Raw genomic sequence first — 15,455 nt, 5'->3', positions numbered from 1 at the left:
ACCCTCCTCAATACATTCTGGATCTAACTCAGTGTCATTAACAGCAGTCGTCTCAGATCTAGGAAGATTACTTTTCTTTCTAGGAGTAGGAATGGGAATAAACACAAAGGGCCTAATGTCAACCCTATTAACCCTTTTCACTGGGCCTCCCTCTACTGGCTCAACAGAGTAAGTGGTCCCTTGGATTTCTACTACCCTGTAAGGAATAGATTGCCAGGCATCCTGTATTTTATTTCGTCCCTGAGGTCTGTTCCTGAGATACACAGTTTGACCAACACCAACTGGTGGACAATAGGTTTTGTCATTCTGGAAAGCTATGCGTTCGGCAGCTTTTTGTTCAGAATATTCTTTAGCTCGAGCATGTGCTTCTTTCAGTCGCCTTTGGTGAGCAGCTAACCAGTCAGCTTTTGCTGATACCTCTGCAGTCTGTCCTAACAAAGCATCAATTGGCAGATGCGGGTCGATTCCAAAAAGCAGTAAATAAGGGGAATACCCCGTTGTGGCATGAGGGGTCACATTGTATGCGTACACAACTTCAGATAAATGCTCAGGCCAACGGCGTTTTTTGTCTGGAGGGAGACTGCGCAAAAGATGTAAGTACATTTTAGGGTCCCACTTTATAATAAGTGTCCCTAAGTACTATGTAGTTACATGGTAACAATCCATGTAACTACAGTGTAACTACTGATGAAGTACACATTGTTACAGATTAACTACAGAGGTACAGGTTATGTAATTACACATGTGTATTAAGGTTAATTTTGACTTGTGTAAGTACACATGTGTACCAGGGGGAGTGTACTTACACAAGTAATAGAGCACATGTACTTACACTTGTGTAACAATGTGTGTGTACTTACACATGTGTAATAGTGTGTGTGATAAGTTGAGTGTAAACTTATCCAACAGATATTGTCTGATATGTAATTAGGGCTGATTGAGTGTTTTGAAAACTAAAATATTTTTTTAGATTTGATCATGGGAAGAAAAGGATGTCAGCATATCATCCCCTCAGGGGGAAAGTACTCATTGATATCCAGCACATTACCTTACTTTGTTAGCTCACCTAAAGACTCCACTTATGTTCATTCAGAACAAAAACCTACAGGTTTCCATCTTATAAATCAAATCATTAAACACTCCTTCTTTTAATATTTAATGTAATGTTTAACTATACTTAAAATGTAATATAATTAAAATGTTTCTAACCTTTATCTAGTTTTAATGGTATGATTATGTTGCCATCAGATTATCAGGGATCAACCCCTCTATAACCTTGCAGATCTATAACAGCAAGTTTCAGCAAACTGAATTGTAAAGATAAAACTCCTAAATATCCTATTTATTACACTATCCCAAAAGCAGTACTCTGATTAACAACCTGTAATTTACCAGTACTTACATAATAACTACACAGGAACATTTTAAAGTGTAACATTAAAATGCTATATAATAAATATTTTTAACTTTGGTACATGTATATCATATTTAACAGCAATGTACATACACAGTACTTACACAATAACTACACAGGAACATTTTAAATTGTAACATTAAAATCCTATATAATAAATATGTTTAACTTTGGTACACATATTTCATATGTAACAACAATGTACTTACACAGTACTTACACAATAACTACACAGGAACTGTCCACTTATTTTAAAGTGTAACATTTAATGTACTTACTGTGGGATATATATGTTTAACTTTGGTACACATATTTCATATGTAACAGCAATGTACTTACACAGTACTTACACAATAACTTCACAGGAACATTTTAAATTGTAACATTAAAATCCTATATAATAAATATGTTTAACTTTGGTACACATATTTCATATGTAACAACAATGTACTTACACAGTACTTACACAATAACTACACAGGAACTGTCCACTTATTTTAAAGTGTAACATTTAAAATACTTATTTTCGAATAAATGTATTTAGGTTTGGTACACATATATCATATGTAACAGCAATGTACTAACACAGTACTTACACAATAACTACACAGGAACATTTTAAATTGTAACATTAAAATCCTATATAAGAAATGTTTAACTTTGGTACACATATTTCATATGTAACAACAATGTACTTACACAGTACTTACACAATAACTACACAGGAACTGTCCACTTATTTTAAAGTGTAACATTTAATGTACTTACTGTGGGATACATATTTTTAACTTTGGTACACATATTTCATATGTAACAGCAATGTACTTACACAGTACTTACACAATAACTACACAGGAACTGTCCACTTATTTTAAAGTGTAACATTTAAAATACTTATTTTCGAATAAATGTATTTAGGTTTGGTACGCATATATCATATGTAACAGCAATGTACTTACACTGTACTTACACAATAACTACACAGGAACTGTCCACTTATTTTAAAGTGTAACACTTACTCTGACAGATCTGCGCTGGATTATAGTATCCTAAATAGTAATTTAACAGTCACTACCTAATAGATCACTTTATGAAAGTACACAATCACAAACATACAGAACACAATAGAAATGTTTATCCAATGTTTTAACAATAAAATTATCATGATAAAATAAAACATTTCCAATGAACCTCTATTTCCCTACAGCAAAAACAAACAAAAAAAAGCTCATGAATTCATGAGGCATGAATAAAAGTTCAGCATCCCTGCTTGAAGAAGCTATCTTATCATTGGAGACAATACACCTCCCACTTGTCCAACACCTGTAACACAAAGGAAAAGAGAAGTTAGAGATGATGCAAAAAAAATAAACATTTTTTGGACAATAATGCACAATTATTCATGAATTTTACCTGTCAGGTATTAAGGATCAGTAAACTCAAGTGGTGTACAGCGTTACAAAGGAGTTTATAAAGGAGCAGTATCAGCATTAGCTAACTGTAGCACTAGTTTTTTCGCTGTGCAAAGGTGCGTCATTGCTGTTTTAAAACAAGCTACATGAGATGACCTGGTAACTAATATCGGCCCGGCCTACCGAAACATGCAAGTAAAGGTGACATTAAAAAAACTAGACAAATAAAACTAATGAAACTAAAGGTTTGGAGGACATGACCTGTTTGATTTGTATTCAGGAACATGTGGATTTTAAAATGAAGTTCAGGAAAGAGACAATTTTATAATTTTATTTGTTATATTTTGACATTAGCAGATTATTATTTTTTTTATTTTCTATTACAATTACAATTACATTTTTCAGTAATGTTCCTTATCAAACATGAAAGCTTTTTATGTAATGACTAAATAGAAATCCACGAGATTTAGTGGTGTAATGCTAGGCAAACAATTAACAAAAATCCCGGCCTGTTAATCTACATAAAAGTATAAAATTGCAAAATTTTCAAAACATGAACTACATCTCACATCATCTTTTGTGCACATTAATTAGATCAATTTGATAAAGGAGAGATCACTTGAAGTAGAGAAATGTCACATCTGGTGCTGTAGGCGCTTCTGTTCCTTCCACACTGAGCTCCAACGGAGGTTTTCAGTCTAACAACTACACTACCCAGAACGCACCACCCGCTGACATCACACACACACCCACTCACGTGACACCTCACCTGCTTCCTCCAGGAGGCCCGTAGTATTGATTACCTACCCTATTTAAGGACACTGCGCGCACACACCTGTGTCGCGTATTGCCTGGTTTCTACCACTTTACAAAGCGTTATTATTCTGTGATTGTTTTCCGTGAATGACCTTGCTTTTTGTTCTCGACTTCACTGTGGATTATCTCGTGTATTACCTCCCGACTCTGATATGGTCTTAGCCTCCAGGTATCTGTTTGCTGGCGTTATATGCTTTCTGTTTTGACTATCCCTGGACCCTGTGGATTTTTAATAAAATCTCAAAACTGGTTCCGTGAGTGTCTGTATTCCGTCCCCATCATGACAAGAAAGCTCAATTAAGTAGAAACATCCACTAGATCAAGTTTTTAGTTTGGACAAATATGAATCTGAAAAACTACAAATAAATGCTTTTTTATATAAAAAAAATACACTTAAGTCTAGTTTGCTTCTAAAAAGAAATGGTGAACAGGGCTGGACAATATGGCAAAATGTAGTTATTGTATTGTGGTGGATATGTTTTCGATAGCTGGTTATAAAGGCAGGTCTCTGAATGAAAACACACAGATCAAACCCACACTGCAGCTTGAGTCAGTTAGCTTAATTTTGGAATTGGCTAGATAGGGAGTCCAGGTTTAAGAAAAAATAAACTATATCTATATATATATATATATATATATATAATGTTCAACTTGCCCTGATGTGCCTGATCATTTAATTTTCAAATTGTGTTTATTAATTTGGGATTGCAGGACTGTGATCTATAATGAACGAAAATTAATTTAGCTAACTAGTTAGCTAGAAGCTGGATGTAGTGGATAGCCATAATTTAGTACAACACTGTATGTTGGTAGTTTAAAGCAGTTTTTAAACCCTGGACACTGCCCTAAACTGATTAGCTAAAAAAAACAGTCCTTTACTGAGTTTACCTGTTATCCCTTAGCCCCCTATGGAGCTTCATGTTTCTCCAGCAGTGTGTTAGACACATCATACCACCACTTACCTTATTAAGTGCATTTATAGAAAGCTCTATAATATGTTGTATAATACAATGCTGTAATCTGACTTCTGTTCATTTGTAGTTCACAGTAAGACCACATGTCCTGACTTCTGCCAAAAATCTCTATGAAACGAAAAGTTACTTTCTTTTACATAAAAGGACACCATTGTAAGAAGTGCACTTAGAATAAACAAATTAAAAGCATAGGACCCAATGCTTCTAAGTATTTTTTAAGAGTGAAGAAAATGTAAATATACAACATATATTGTTATATTATTTTAAATATTAGGTGATAACTGATCAATTTTAATAATATTAATATAAACATATTTTTTTCTATGTAAATGTAATGTGGAGTAACATAGAGTAACTTAGGTTGTTAAGTCACCGTTACTTGCATGTAACTAATAATAAACAGAATACAGAAAAAAAAAATATTTTTTGTGATTAAAAGTAATTGGGTGTCTGCCAACCCCCCCCCCCCCCCCCCCAAAAAAAAAAAAAAAATCAAGCCCGCTCCTATGCCCTTGTGTGTGTGTGTGCCAGCAATGAAGTAGCTAATTACATTCATTAGAATTAATGTCCACAAAATTAATATATAGCGAGTATTTTATGTAAACATTATATATTTAAAAAAATGTTTGGGGTTATATTACACCAGCCAACTAGTCCAGTGTTTTAATGTTTTGTGTGGGCTGATTAACTCACCTTTTTCCTCAGCTGCTCTGGCAGGCATCTTTTTCCTTGCTGGTCTTGGAGGGGCCATTTTATGAAGCATTAGCAGCAGCAATCTAATGTAAACATGCAGGAACATTTACTCTTATTTCAGACAAAGTTCCAGACTCAAACACTGCAGCTTCTCTCCTCCACCGTCAGCGCGCGTGCACACACACGCGCACACACACACACACACACACACACACACACACACACACACACACACACACACACACACACAAACACACAAACACACACACACACACAAACACACAAACACACAAACACACACGCACACGCACAAACACACGCACACACACACACACAAGCGCGCCCGCGCGCGGCTCTGCTCGCAAAAACTGGGGAAATATCGCGTTGCCTCAACAGCCAATCAAATCCGTCCGTGCTCATCCAATCAGTGGAAAATACCGGGAAATTCAAAATCCAAGTCCTCCACTAAGGCGCGCGGATCGTCAGAAAAAAGCGAAAATAACAGAGTTAACGCGGATAATGCTGATATATTTTAAAGTACAGCATACGATGGTTTGTTTAATTCACTGCTTTAAAAACGGTAAAGGAAACAGACGACTAATTAATTGGTTTTGTAAGTAAGGACTGCTGTACAGAGATCCGCCCTGCTCCTGCTCCTGCTCCTGCTCCTGCTCCTGCTCCTGCTGCTGCTCCTGCTCCTGCTCCTGCTGCTGCTGTGGGAGGAAGATGAAGCTTCAGCACACTGCAGATCAGACGGGCTTAAACGGTAAGATCTTTCATACACTATCACAATTACACATTACAGCATTCTACACAAAATACTGCTTTTAGAACTGCAAGATGTCTTCTTCTTTTTTTTACTGGCTAAATTATGCTATAACATAGTTAATATATTGACTGAATGAAAGTGTATAAATTTAAAGTTACAAAGTTATAAAGGTACAGCGTATTATTATTATTATTATTATATTGTTTTATTGTTTTATTATTACATTTTTATGGAAACAAAAAAGGCAACAACAGTCACATTTTCCATGAACAATGCACTGTACTAAATGGCTCTAACTAACTTTCTAACTACTAAAGATTTCCTCCATAAAAGTAAATCTGCTATTGTCAAAATATAACAAATAAAATTATAAAATTGTCTATTTCCTGAACTTCATTTTAAAATCAACATGTTCCTGAATACAAATCAAACAGGTCATGTCCTCCAAACCTTTAGTTGTATTAGTTTTATTTGTGTAGTTTTTTTGTCTATTTTTAAACCTGCAGAAATTGGGTTGATTCCTGTTACTGATTTGGAATTATTAAGTTGAGTAGAGAGAAAACAAACCCTCACATTTTCACAATATAAATAACTTACTTCCCTGCAAAAATCACCTACACCTTTAGCCCGTATACGGGACAAGGCATTATAAGGGGTTATTTTACACTAAAGCCATGTTCTTGCATAAAGTTTAATGTCTAAAGCAAAGTTCTCTTTCTCCAATAGAAAAACCTGACAGCTATCTGGACAGCTATCTGGACAAAAATATAAAATACAGAAAAGAGTGAATATTAATATAAATGAGAATGGGTGTGCAAACCTATATGTATATAGAGCTCTGGAATAAAATTAAAAATGAATTTAATAATAATAAAAAAATTCTGAATCAGTTTCTGAGTAAAATGAACATTGTTGTTTTATTCTATAAACTACAGACAACATTTCTCCCAAATTCCAAATAAAAATATTATCATTTAGAGCATTTATTTACAGAAAATGAGAAATGGCTGAAATAAAAAAAAAGATGCAGAGCTTTCAGACCTCAAATAATGCAAAGAAAACAAGTTCATATTCATAAAGTTGTAAGAGTTCAGAAATCAATATTTGGTGGAATAACCCTTACTTTTAATTACAGTTTTTATGCATCTTGGCATGTTCTCCTCCACCAGTCTTACACACTGCTTTTGGATAACTTTATGCCACTCCTGCTGCAAAAAATCAAGCAATTGATTATATTCCATAGGTTTTCATTTTCTTTCTCTTATTTCTTTCCAGAGCTGTATATAGTACCAGTCAAACGTTTGGACACACATTCTCATTAATGTTTGTTCTTTATTTGAACTATTTACTGCGTTTTAGATTAATATCAAACACGTTTGCAGGTAGTTATTAGACAAAAAAGTGTTTGGTTTTCACAAACGCTTGATACAAAAACTCAACCCAAGTGGTTTGGGATGAATTGGAGCTCAGATTGTGTGAGTGAGTAGAACTAAATGAAAAAATTACATTTTCAGGGCTTTCAGAAAACAAAGCATGGTTCAGCATTATTTATTTGTAATATATTTTTCAGGTGTATGTGGAAATGGATTATATGACGCACTATCAACAAACGTGTATTTTCTGTTCTATGTTCATAAATAAGGCGCAGCATATTGTAAGCGACAATAGTAAGAAACATGTAATTCAGCATGTATTGCTGCTGGGAGCGATTCTTAAAAAAAGCATTTTCTTTTAAAGTCAAACGAGTGCTGGATGTTAATCTACACAGATTTCTCTCCTGAAATTAGTTTTTTAAACGTAGGTTCTAACATTTACTAGCACTAAGCGCTACTAACGACTGCTGAGTGTTTCGGTAGGCCGGGCCGATATTAGTTACCAGGTCATCTCATGTAGCTTGTTTTAAAACAGCAATGACGCACCTTTGCACAGCGAAAAAACTAGTGCTACAGTTAGCTAATGCTAATACTGCTCCTTTATAAACTCCTTTGTAACGCTGTACACCACTTGAGTTTACTGATCCTTAATACCTGACCCTAAAATTCATAAAATTCATGAATAATTGTGCATTATTGTCCAAAAAAATGTTTATTTTTTTTGCATCATCTCTAACTTCTCTTTTCCTTTGTGTTACAGGTGTTGGACAAGTGGGAGGTGTATTGTCTCCAATGATAAGATAGCTTCTTCAAGCAGGGATGCTGAACTTTTATTCATGCCTCATGAATTCATGAGCTTTTTTTTGTTTGTTTTTGCTGTAGGGAAATAGAGGTTCATTGGAAATGTTTTATTTTATCATGATAATTTTATTGTTAAAACATTGGATAAACATTTCTATTGTGTTCTGTATGTTTGTGATTGTGTACTTTCATAAAGTGATCTGTTAGGTAGTGACTGTTAAATTACTATTTAGGATACTATAATCCAACGCAGATCTGTCAGAGTAAGTGTTACACTTTAAAATAAGTGGACTGTTCCTGTGTAGTTATTGTGTAAGTACAGTGTAAGTACATTGCTGTTACATATGATATATGCGTACCAAACCTAAATACATTTATTCGAAAATAAGTATTTTAAATGTTACACTTTAAAATAAGTGGACAGTTCCTGTGTAGTTATTGTGTAAGTACTGTGTAAGTACATTGCTGTTACATATGATATATGCGTACCAAACCTAAATACATTCATTCGAAAATAAGTATTTTAAATGTTACACTTTAAAATAAGTGGACAGTTCCTGTGTAGTTATTGTGTAAGTACTGTGTAAGTACATTGTTGTTACATATGAAATATGTGTACCAAAGTTAAACATTTATTATATAGGATTTTAATGTTACAATTTAAAATGTTCCTGTGTAGTTATTGTGTAAGTACTGTGTAAGTACATTGCTGTTACATATGATATATGTGTACCAAAGTTAAACATATTTATCCCACAGTAAGTACATTAAATGTTACACTTTAAAATAAGTGGACCGTTCCTGTGTATTTATTGTTTAAGTACTGTGTAAGTACATTGCTGTTACATATGAAATATGTGTACCAAAGTTAAACATATCCCACAATAAGTATTTTAAATGTTACACTTTAAAATAAGTGGACAGTTCCTGTGTATTTATTGTGTAAGTACTGTGTAAGTACATTGTTGTTACATATGAAATATGTGTACCAAAGTTAAACATATATATCCCACAGTAAGTACATTAAATGTTACACTTTAAAATAAGTGGACAGTTCCTGTGTATTTATTGTTTAAGTACTGTGTAAGTACATTGCTGTTACATATGAAATATGTGTACCAAAGTTAAACATATATATCCCACAGTAAGTACATTAAATGTTACACTTTAAAATAAGTGGACAGTTCCTGTGTAGTTATTGTGTAAGTACTGTGTAAGTACATTGTTGTTACATATGAAATATGTGTACCAAAGTTAAACATATTTATTATATAGGATTTTAATGTTACAATTTAAAATGTTCCTGTGTAGTTATTGTGTAAGTACTGTGTATGTACATTGCTGTTAAATATGATATACATGTACCAAAGTTAAAAATATTTATTATATAGCATTTTAATGTTACACTTTAAAATGTTCCTGTGTAGTTATTATGTAAGTACTGGTAAATTACAGGTTGTTAATCAGAGTACTGCTTTTGGGATAGTGTAATAAATAGGATATTTAGGAGTTTTATCTTTACAATTCAGTTTGCTGAAACTTGCTGTTATAGATCTGCAAGGTTATAGAGGGGTTGATCCCTGATAATGTGATGGCAACATAATCATACCATTAAAACTAGATAAAGGTTAGAAACATTTTAATTATATTACATTTTAAGTATAGTTAAACATTACATTAAATATTAAAAGAAGGAGTGTTTAATGATTTGATTTATAAGATGGAAACCTGTAGGTTTTTGTTCTGAATGAACATAAGTGGAGTCTTTAGGTGAGCTAACAAAGTAAGGTAATGTGCTGGATATCAATGAGTACTTTCCCCCTGAGGGGACGATATGCTGACATCCTTTTCTTCCCAAAATTATTTTAGTTTTCAAAACACTCAATCAGCCCTAATTACATATCAGACAATATCTGTTGGATAAGTTTACACTCAACTTATCACACACACTATTACACATGTGTAAGTACACACACATTGTTACACAAGTGTAAGTACACGTGCTCTATTACTTGTGTAAGTACACTCCCCCTTGTACACATGTGTACTTACACAAGTCAAAATTAACCTTAATACACATGTGTAATTACATAACCTGTACCTCTGTAGTTAATCTGTAACAATGTGTACTTCTTCAGTAGTTACACTGTAGTTACATGGATTGTTACCATGTAACTACACAGTACTTAGGGACACTTATTATAAAGTGGGACCGTCACTTTTATGTTTCAGTTCATTAAACAAATTTAAATATTAGTCAAAGACAACACAAGTAAACACAAAATGCAGTTTTATATGAAGGTTTTTATAATTACGGGAGACAAAAAATCAAACCTACATGGCCCTGTGTGAAAAAGTGTTTGCCCTCTAAACCTAAAAACCACAGCATCCCAAAAGGATTCAGGTCAGGATTTGACCAGGCCACTCCAAAGTCTTCATTTTGTTTTGCTTTGTTATGCCAGATGTAATGCACTGTAAAAAAAACATTTTTTGTGTAAAAATACAGACTAGTAAAGCAGTTTTATATTTTTTACATTTTGCTGTAAATGAGAAGTAACACACATTTTACAACCAAATGGAACACAGATAAAATCTTCAGTTTCACTGTTTTATTAAGTTTCAGGGCTGCTTTACCCTAAATTATTATTTATTTAAACACTGTTATGTACACAAGCATTCATTCACCAGTTTTGGCTGGAGTGTATTGTGGCGGCGCACAATCTGTATCTGTGTGTTTTTATGGGTGTTGTGGCCTCTCTTATAAAGGTATGTGTCTACTGGTGTTTTTCTTCAACTCATGTCGCTGTGCCGGCTCTCTCGGCTCGCCACATGTGGGCGTATCCGTGTGGGCGTATCTGTGACAATTTTTAATTCAAATGAACCAACAGAAGCAGTGATTTTTAAGTTTAATATTTTAATCAACCTCATTGTAATCTGTAGTTCTATAAATCCATATTCTGCCGTTTTCAGCTTCTCTTCTGTGGTTAAAAGGGGTCTGGATCGTCTGTGTGTAGCATCACAGCCTGTTGTTCCCTGATTGGCTGAATGCAGCGTGGCCGCCAGATTTATTTGAATAAAGTTGAGCTCTGTTAAACTTTTTCTCCGGAGTAAATACACGGCTTAGAAAGCTCACGAGTTAAAAGACACTTAAATGAGGTTCTTATTGTTAAAAAAGACCCTTATTGACAAAATACAAGATTTGAATGTTATAAATTTACTTTCATTTACTTCAAAAGATATATATTTTGACATTTTCATTCTGTACGTTGTTCAAATAACTCTGTCAAATAACAAAATACACTGTTATTTATATAATGTCAACCTTTGGATAACGGATATCACATAAGGAGTAAATATCTTACTTTCAACAGACTTTTAAAGTCTGTTGAAAGAAAATATTTAATGTAATTATAGGATAGTTTCTTGTAAAATTAATAATTATTCTGTTTTATAAGAAGTATATGATCATTTTTTAAGAATTAATATCTGTTGAAAGGCAAAGATTTCATGTATTTATAGGACAAGTTATTGTAAATTTTATAATGATTCTGTTTAATAAGGAGTATATGATACTTTTTTAAGATTTAAAGTCTCTTGAAAGAGAAAGATTTCTTGTAATTATAGGACAAGTTCTTGTAAAAATGACAGTAATAGTTGTTAATTATAGTTAATGAGGGCTGAGAGAAGGTGCAGGTGAATTATGGGAGTTGTAGTGAGGTCTGATAGTGGGTGCAGGTGAATTATGGGAGTTGTAGTGAGGACTGATAGTGGGTGCAGGTGAATTATGGGAGTTGTAGTGAGAGCTGATAGCGGGTGCAGGTGAATTATGGGACTTGTAGTGAAGGTTAAATGGTCGCAGATGAACAGTGCACAATAGTGAACAGTGCAGTGTGGGATAATGATGGTGACTGGCGAGAAATCTTTGGCACATCCACATTCAGTCCACTGGGGTCTTTCCAGTGTATAGGCCTGTCTGTATATTTAAAAATCAGTAACAGTTTTCCAGAGAAGAGTTTGTCAGATCAGAGTATTTTTTTTTATCTAAATAGTTTCACATACAGCGCAATTCTATTAGGCATGTCTGCTTGAAATGTCATAAAATTTTAATAAAAACAAATATAATATTCAACCTTTTTTTGAGGGGGATAATAAAGGGGCTTTTCTAAAGACGGAGGATTAAAGCTTTATGTATCTGTGTTTACCCATTGTTATAGCAATGCACTAACTTAAAAAAGAACTGTATGATGGACACAGTGTTCCGAGTGGTGGTCTCTCTTTTTTTATCAATTTAATTAAATGTTTTACCATTTTCTCCTAATTTAGCTAAGCCAATCATCCCACTCATTTAGCTGCTAGTCAGCTGTATAGGCCCGATTACTGGTGATCCCACAACACAATGAGAATGAAGACTAGCACATGCCTCCTTCAACACACGTAAAATCAGACTCCGCCTCTTTTTGAACATTGTCCAGTAGCCAGCGAACTTGGAGGAAAGCACAGCAACTTGGCTCTAATACATCAGCTTGCAGACGCCGTGACTGAGATTCAAACCAGCAATCTTCCAATTATAGTGGCAGTGCTTTGCCTGCTGGACCATTCAGCACCCAGAGTGATATTCTCTATTACCCACATTCCTCACCAGGCCAGAGCTGGAGGAGAGATGTCAATTAACGACCTCTATGATCTGTGCAATATCTTCCAGTCATATACAGAGCACAGGTATAAGACAAGTGGGAAGGTAATTACCTCTGAGAGTAGGAGTCATGCCATCATTACTTATCACTTACTTATTGTGATAGGACTGGAGTGAGTGTACTGTAATAATAAAGCACACTGTGATAGAACTGGAGAGAGAGTACTGTAATAGTAAAGCACACTGTGATAGGACTGGAGAGAGAGTACAGTGATAGGACTGGAGAGAGAGTACTATAATAATAAAGCACACTGTGATAGGACTGGAGAGAGAGTACAGTGATAGGACTGGAGAGAGAGTACTATAATAATAAAGCACACTGTGATAGGACTGGAGAGAGAGTACTATAATAATAAAGCACACTGTGATAGGACTGGAGAGAGAGTACTGTAATAATAAAGCACACTGTGATAGGACTGAAGAGAGGGTACTCTAATAATAAGATCACTGTGATAGAACTGGTGTGAGACTACTGTAATAATAAAGAGCACTGTGATAGGACTGGAGAGAGGGTACTGTAATAATAAAGCACACTGTGATTGGACTGGAGAGAGGGAGTACTGTAATAATAAAGAGCACTGTGATAGAACTGGTGTGAGAGTACTGTAATAATAAAGCACACTGTGATAGAACTGGTGTGAGAGTACTGTAATAATAAAGCACACTGTGACAGGACTGGAGAGAGAGTACTGTAATAATAAAGAGCACTGTGATAGGACTGGAGTGAGAGTACTGTAATAATAAAGCACACTGTGATAGAACTGGAGAGAGAGTACTGTAATAATAAAGCACACTGTGATAGAACTGGTGTAAGAGTACTGTAATAATAAAGAGCACTGTGATAGGACTGGAGAGAGAGTACTGTAATAATAAAGCACACTGTGATAGGACTGTAGAGAGAGTTCTGTAATAATAAAGCACACAGAACTCTCTGTAGTGAGAGTTCTGTAATAATAAAGCACACAGAACTCTCTGTAGTGAGAGTTCTGTAATAATAAAGAGCACTGTGATAGGACTGGAGTGAGAGTACTGTAATAATAAAGACCACTGTGATAGGACTGGAGTGAGAGTACTGTAATAATAAAGAGCACTGTGACAGGACTGTAGAGAGGGTACTGTAAAAAAAAAAAAAAACACTGTGGGATATTCAGAACACATGTTAATTCCAGGTTTGAACGGAGTCTGATACCCTTAAACCAAAAACTTGATTTAGTATGAAAAACCAATTGCAGTTTGGCAGCACTCAGTGGCAGTAATCTACAGATTTAAGAGGCTTACTGAGTGAGCTCACATTATGATCCATTATATCCCTTGAGCTGAACATTTGGCAATCAGGTCATACCATTTACAATGTAGTATTTGGAAAGTGATTTGTGTAAACCATCTTATCTACTGGAAGACTAGTGACTATTGTGAACAAACAGAATCATAAAGACCAAGTAACTCACCAGAAAGGTCAGAGATGAAGTTGTGAAACCATTAAAAGGCGGGTTAGGTTATAAAAACACATCTCAAGCTCTGAGCTTCCCAAAGAGTACTGTTTAATCCATCATCCAAAAATGGCAAAAAGTATTCTACAACTGCTAACCTATCAAGACATGGCCATTTACCCAAACTGACAGAGCAAGGAGAGAACAAGAAAAGCAGCAAAGAGGCCCATGGTCACTCTAAAGGAGCTGCAGAAATCCACAGCTCAGGAGGGAGAATCTGTCTACAGGACATCTATTAGTCGTGCACTTGCAGCCTTCATGAACAAGAAGAAAACCATTGCTGAAAAAAACATAGGAAGTGCCGTTTGCCGTTTTTTTTTTTAGCAATCAGCTATTTAGGAACACAGCAAACATGTGGAAGAAGGTGCTGTGGTGAGATGAGACCAATTTAAACATTTTGGCCATATCCAAAGAACTATGTGTGATGGACAAGTAACACTGATTATTTTGCTCTCTACTTTGTGTTGGTTTATCACTTAAAATCTCAATAATATAAATCTAAGTTTGTGGTTGTAAAGTGAATGTAAAAAAGTTCAAGGGGTATGAATACTTTCGCTCACTGTATATATATATATATATACACAGTTGTGCTCAAAATAATAGCAGTGTCTTTTAAAAAATGAGTAAATGTCAAAATTCTTCTAACAAATTGTACTTTAATGAACATAAATGCATTGGGGACACAGCACATTCTATTCCAAAGCAGGACAATTGGGAAAAGTAATTAAAACTCAAATAATAATAATGATATTTCACAGAAAGTCAGAAATGTAATGTTAAAAAAAATAGCAGCGTTGACATATTTTCTTGGAAACTCAAAAATGTACCGCACAAACTAATAAATTCTTGATAAGTCAACTTGGCTGAGTTTCCTAAACTAATATTTTGTTGCAAAACCACGGTTTCTGATAACTGCTTCACATCTGTGGTGCATGGAGTCAACCAATTTCTGGCAACGGTCAACAGGTATTGCAGCCCAGGCCAATTGTACTATATTCCACAATTCCCCTGCATTTCTTG

This window comes from Astyanax mexicanus, chromosome 18, assembly GCF_023375975.1.
Source record: "Astyanax mexicanus isolate ESR-SI-001 chromosome 18, AstMex3_surface, whole genome shotgun sequence".
NCBI classification, from domain to species: Eukaryota; Metazoa; Chordata; class Actinopteri; order Characiformes; family Acestrorhamphidae; genus Astyanax; species Astyanax mexicanus.
This window is presented reverse-complemented; position numbering follows the sequence as displayed.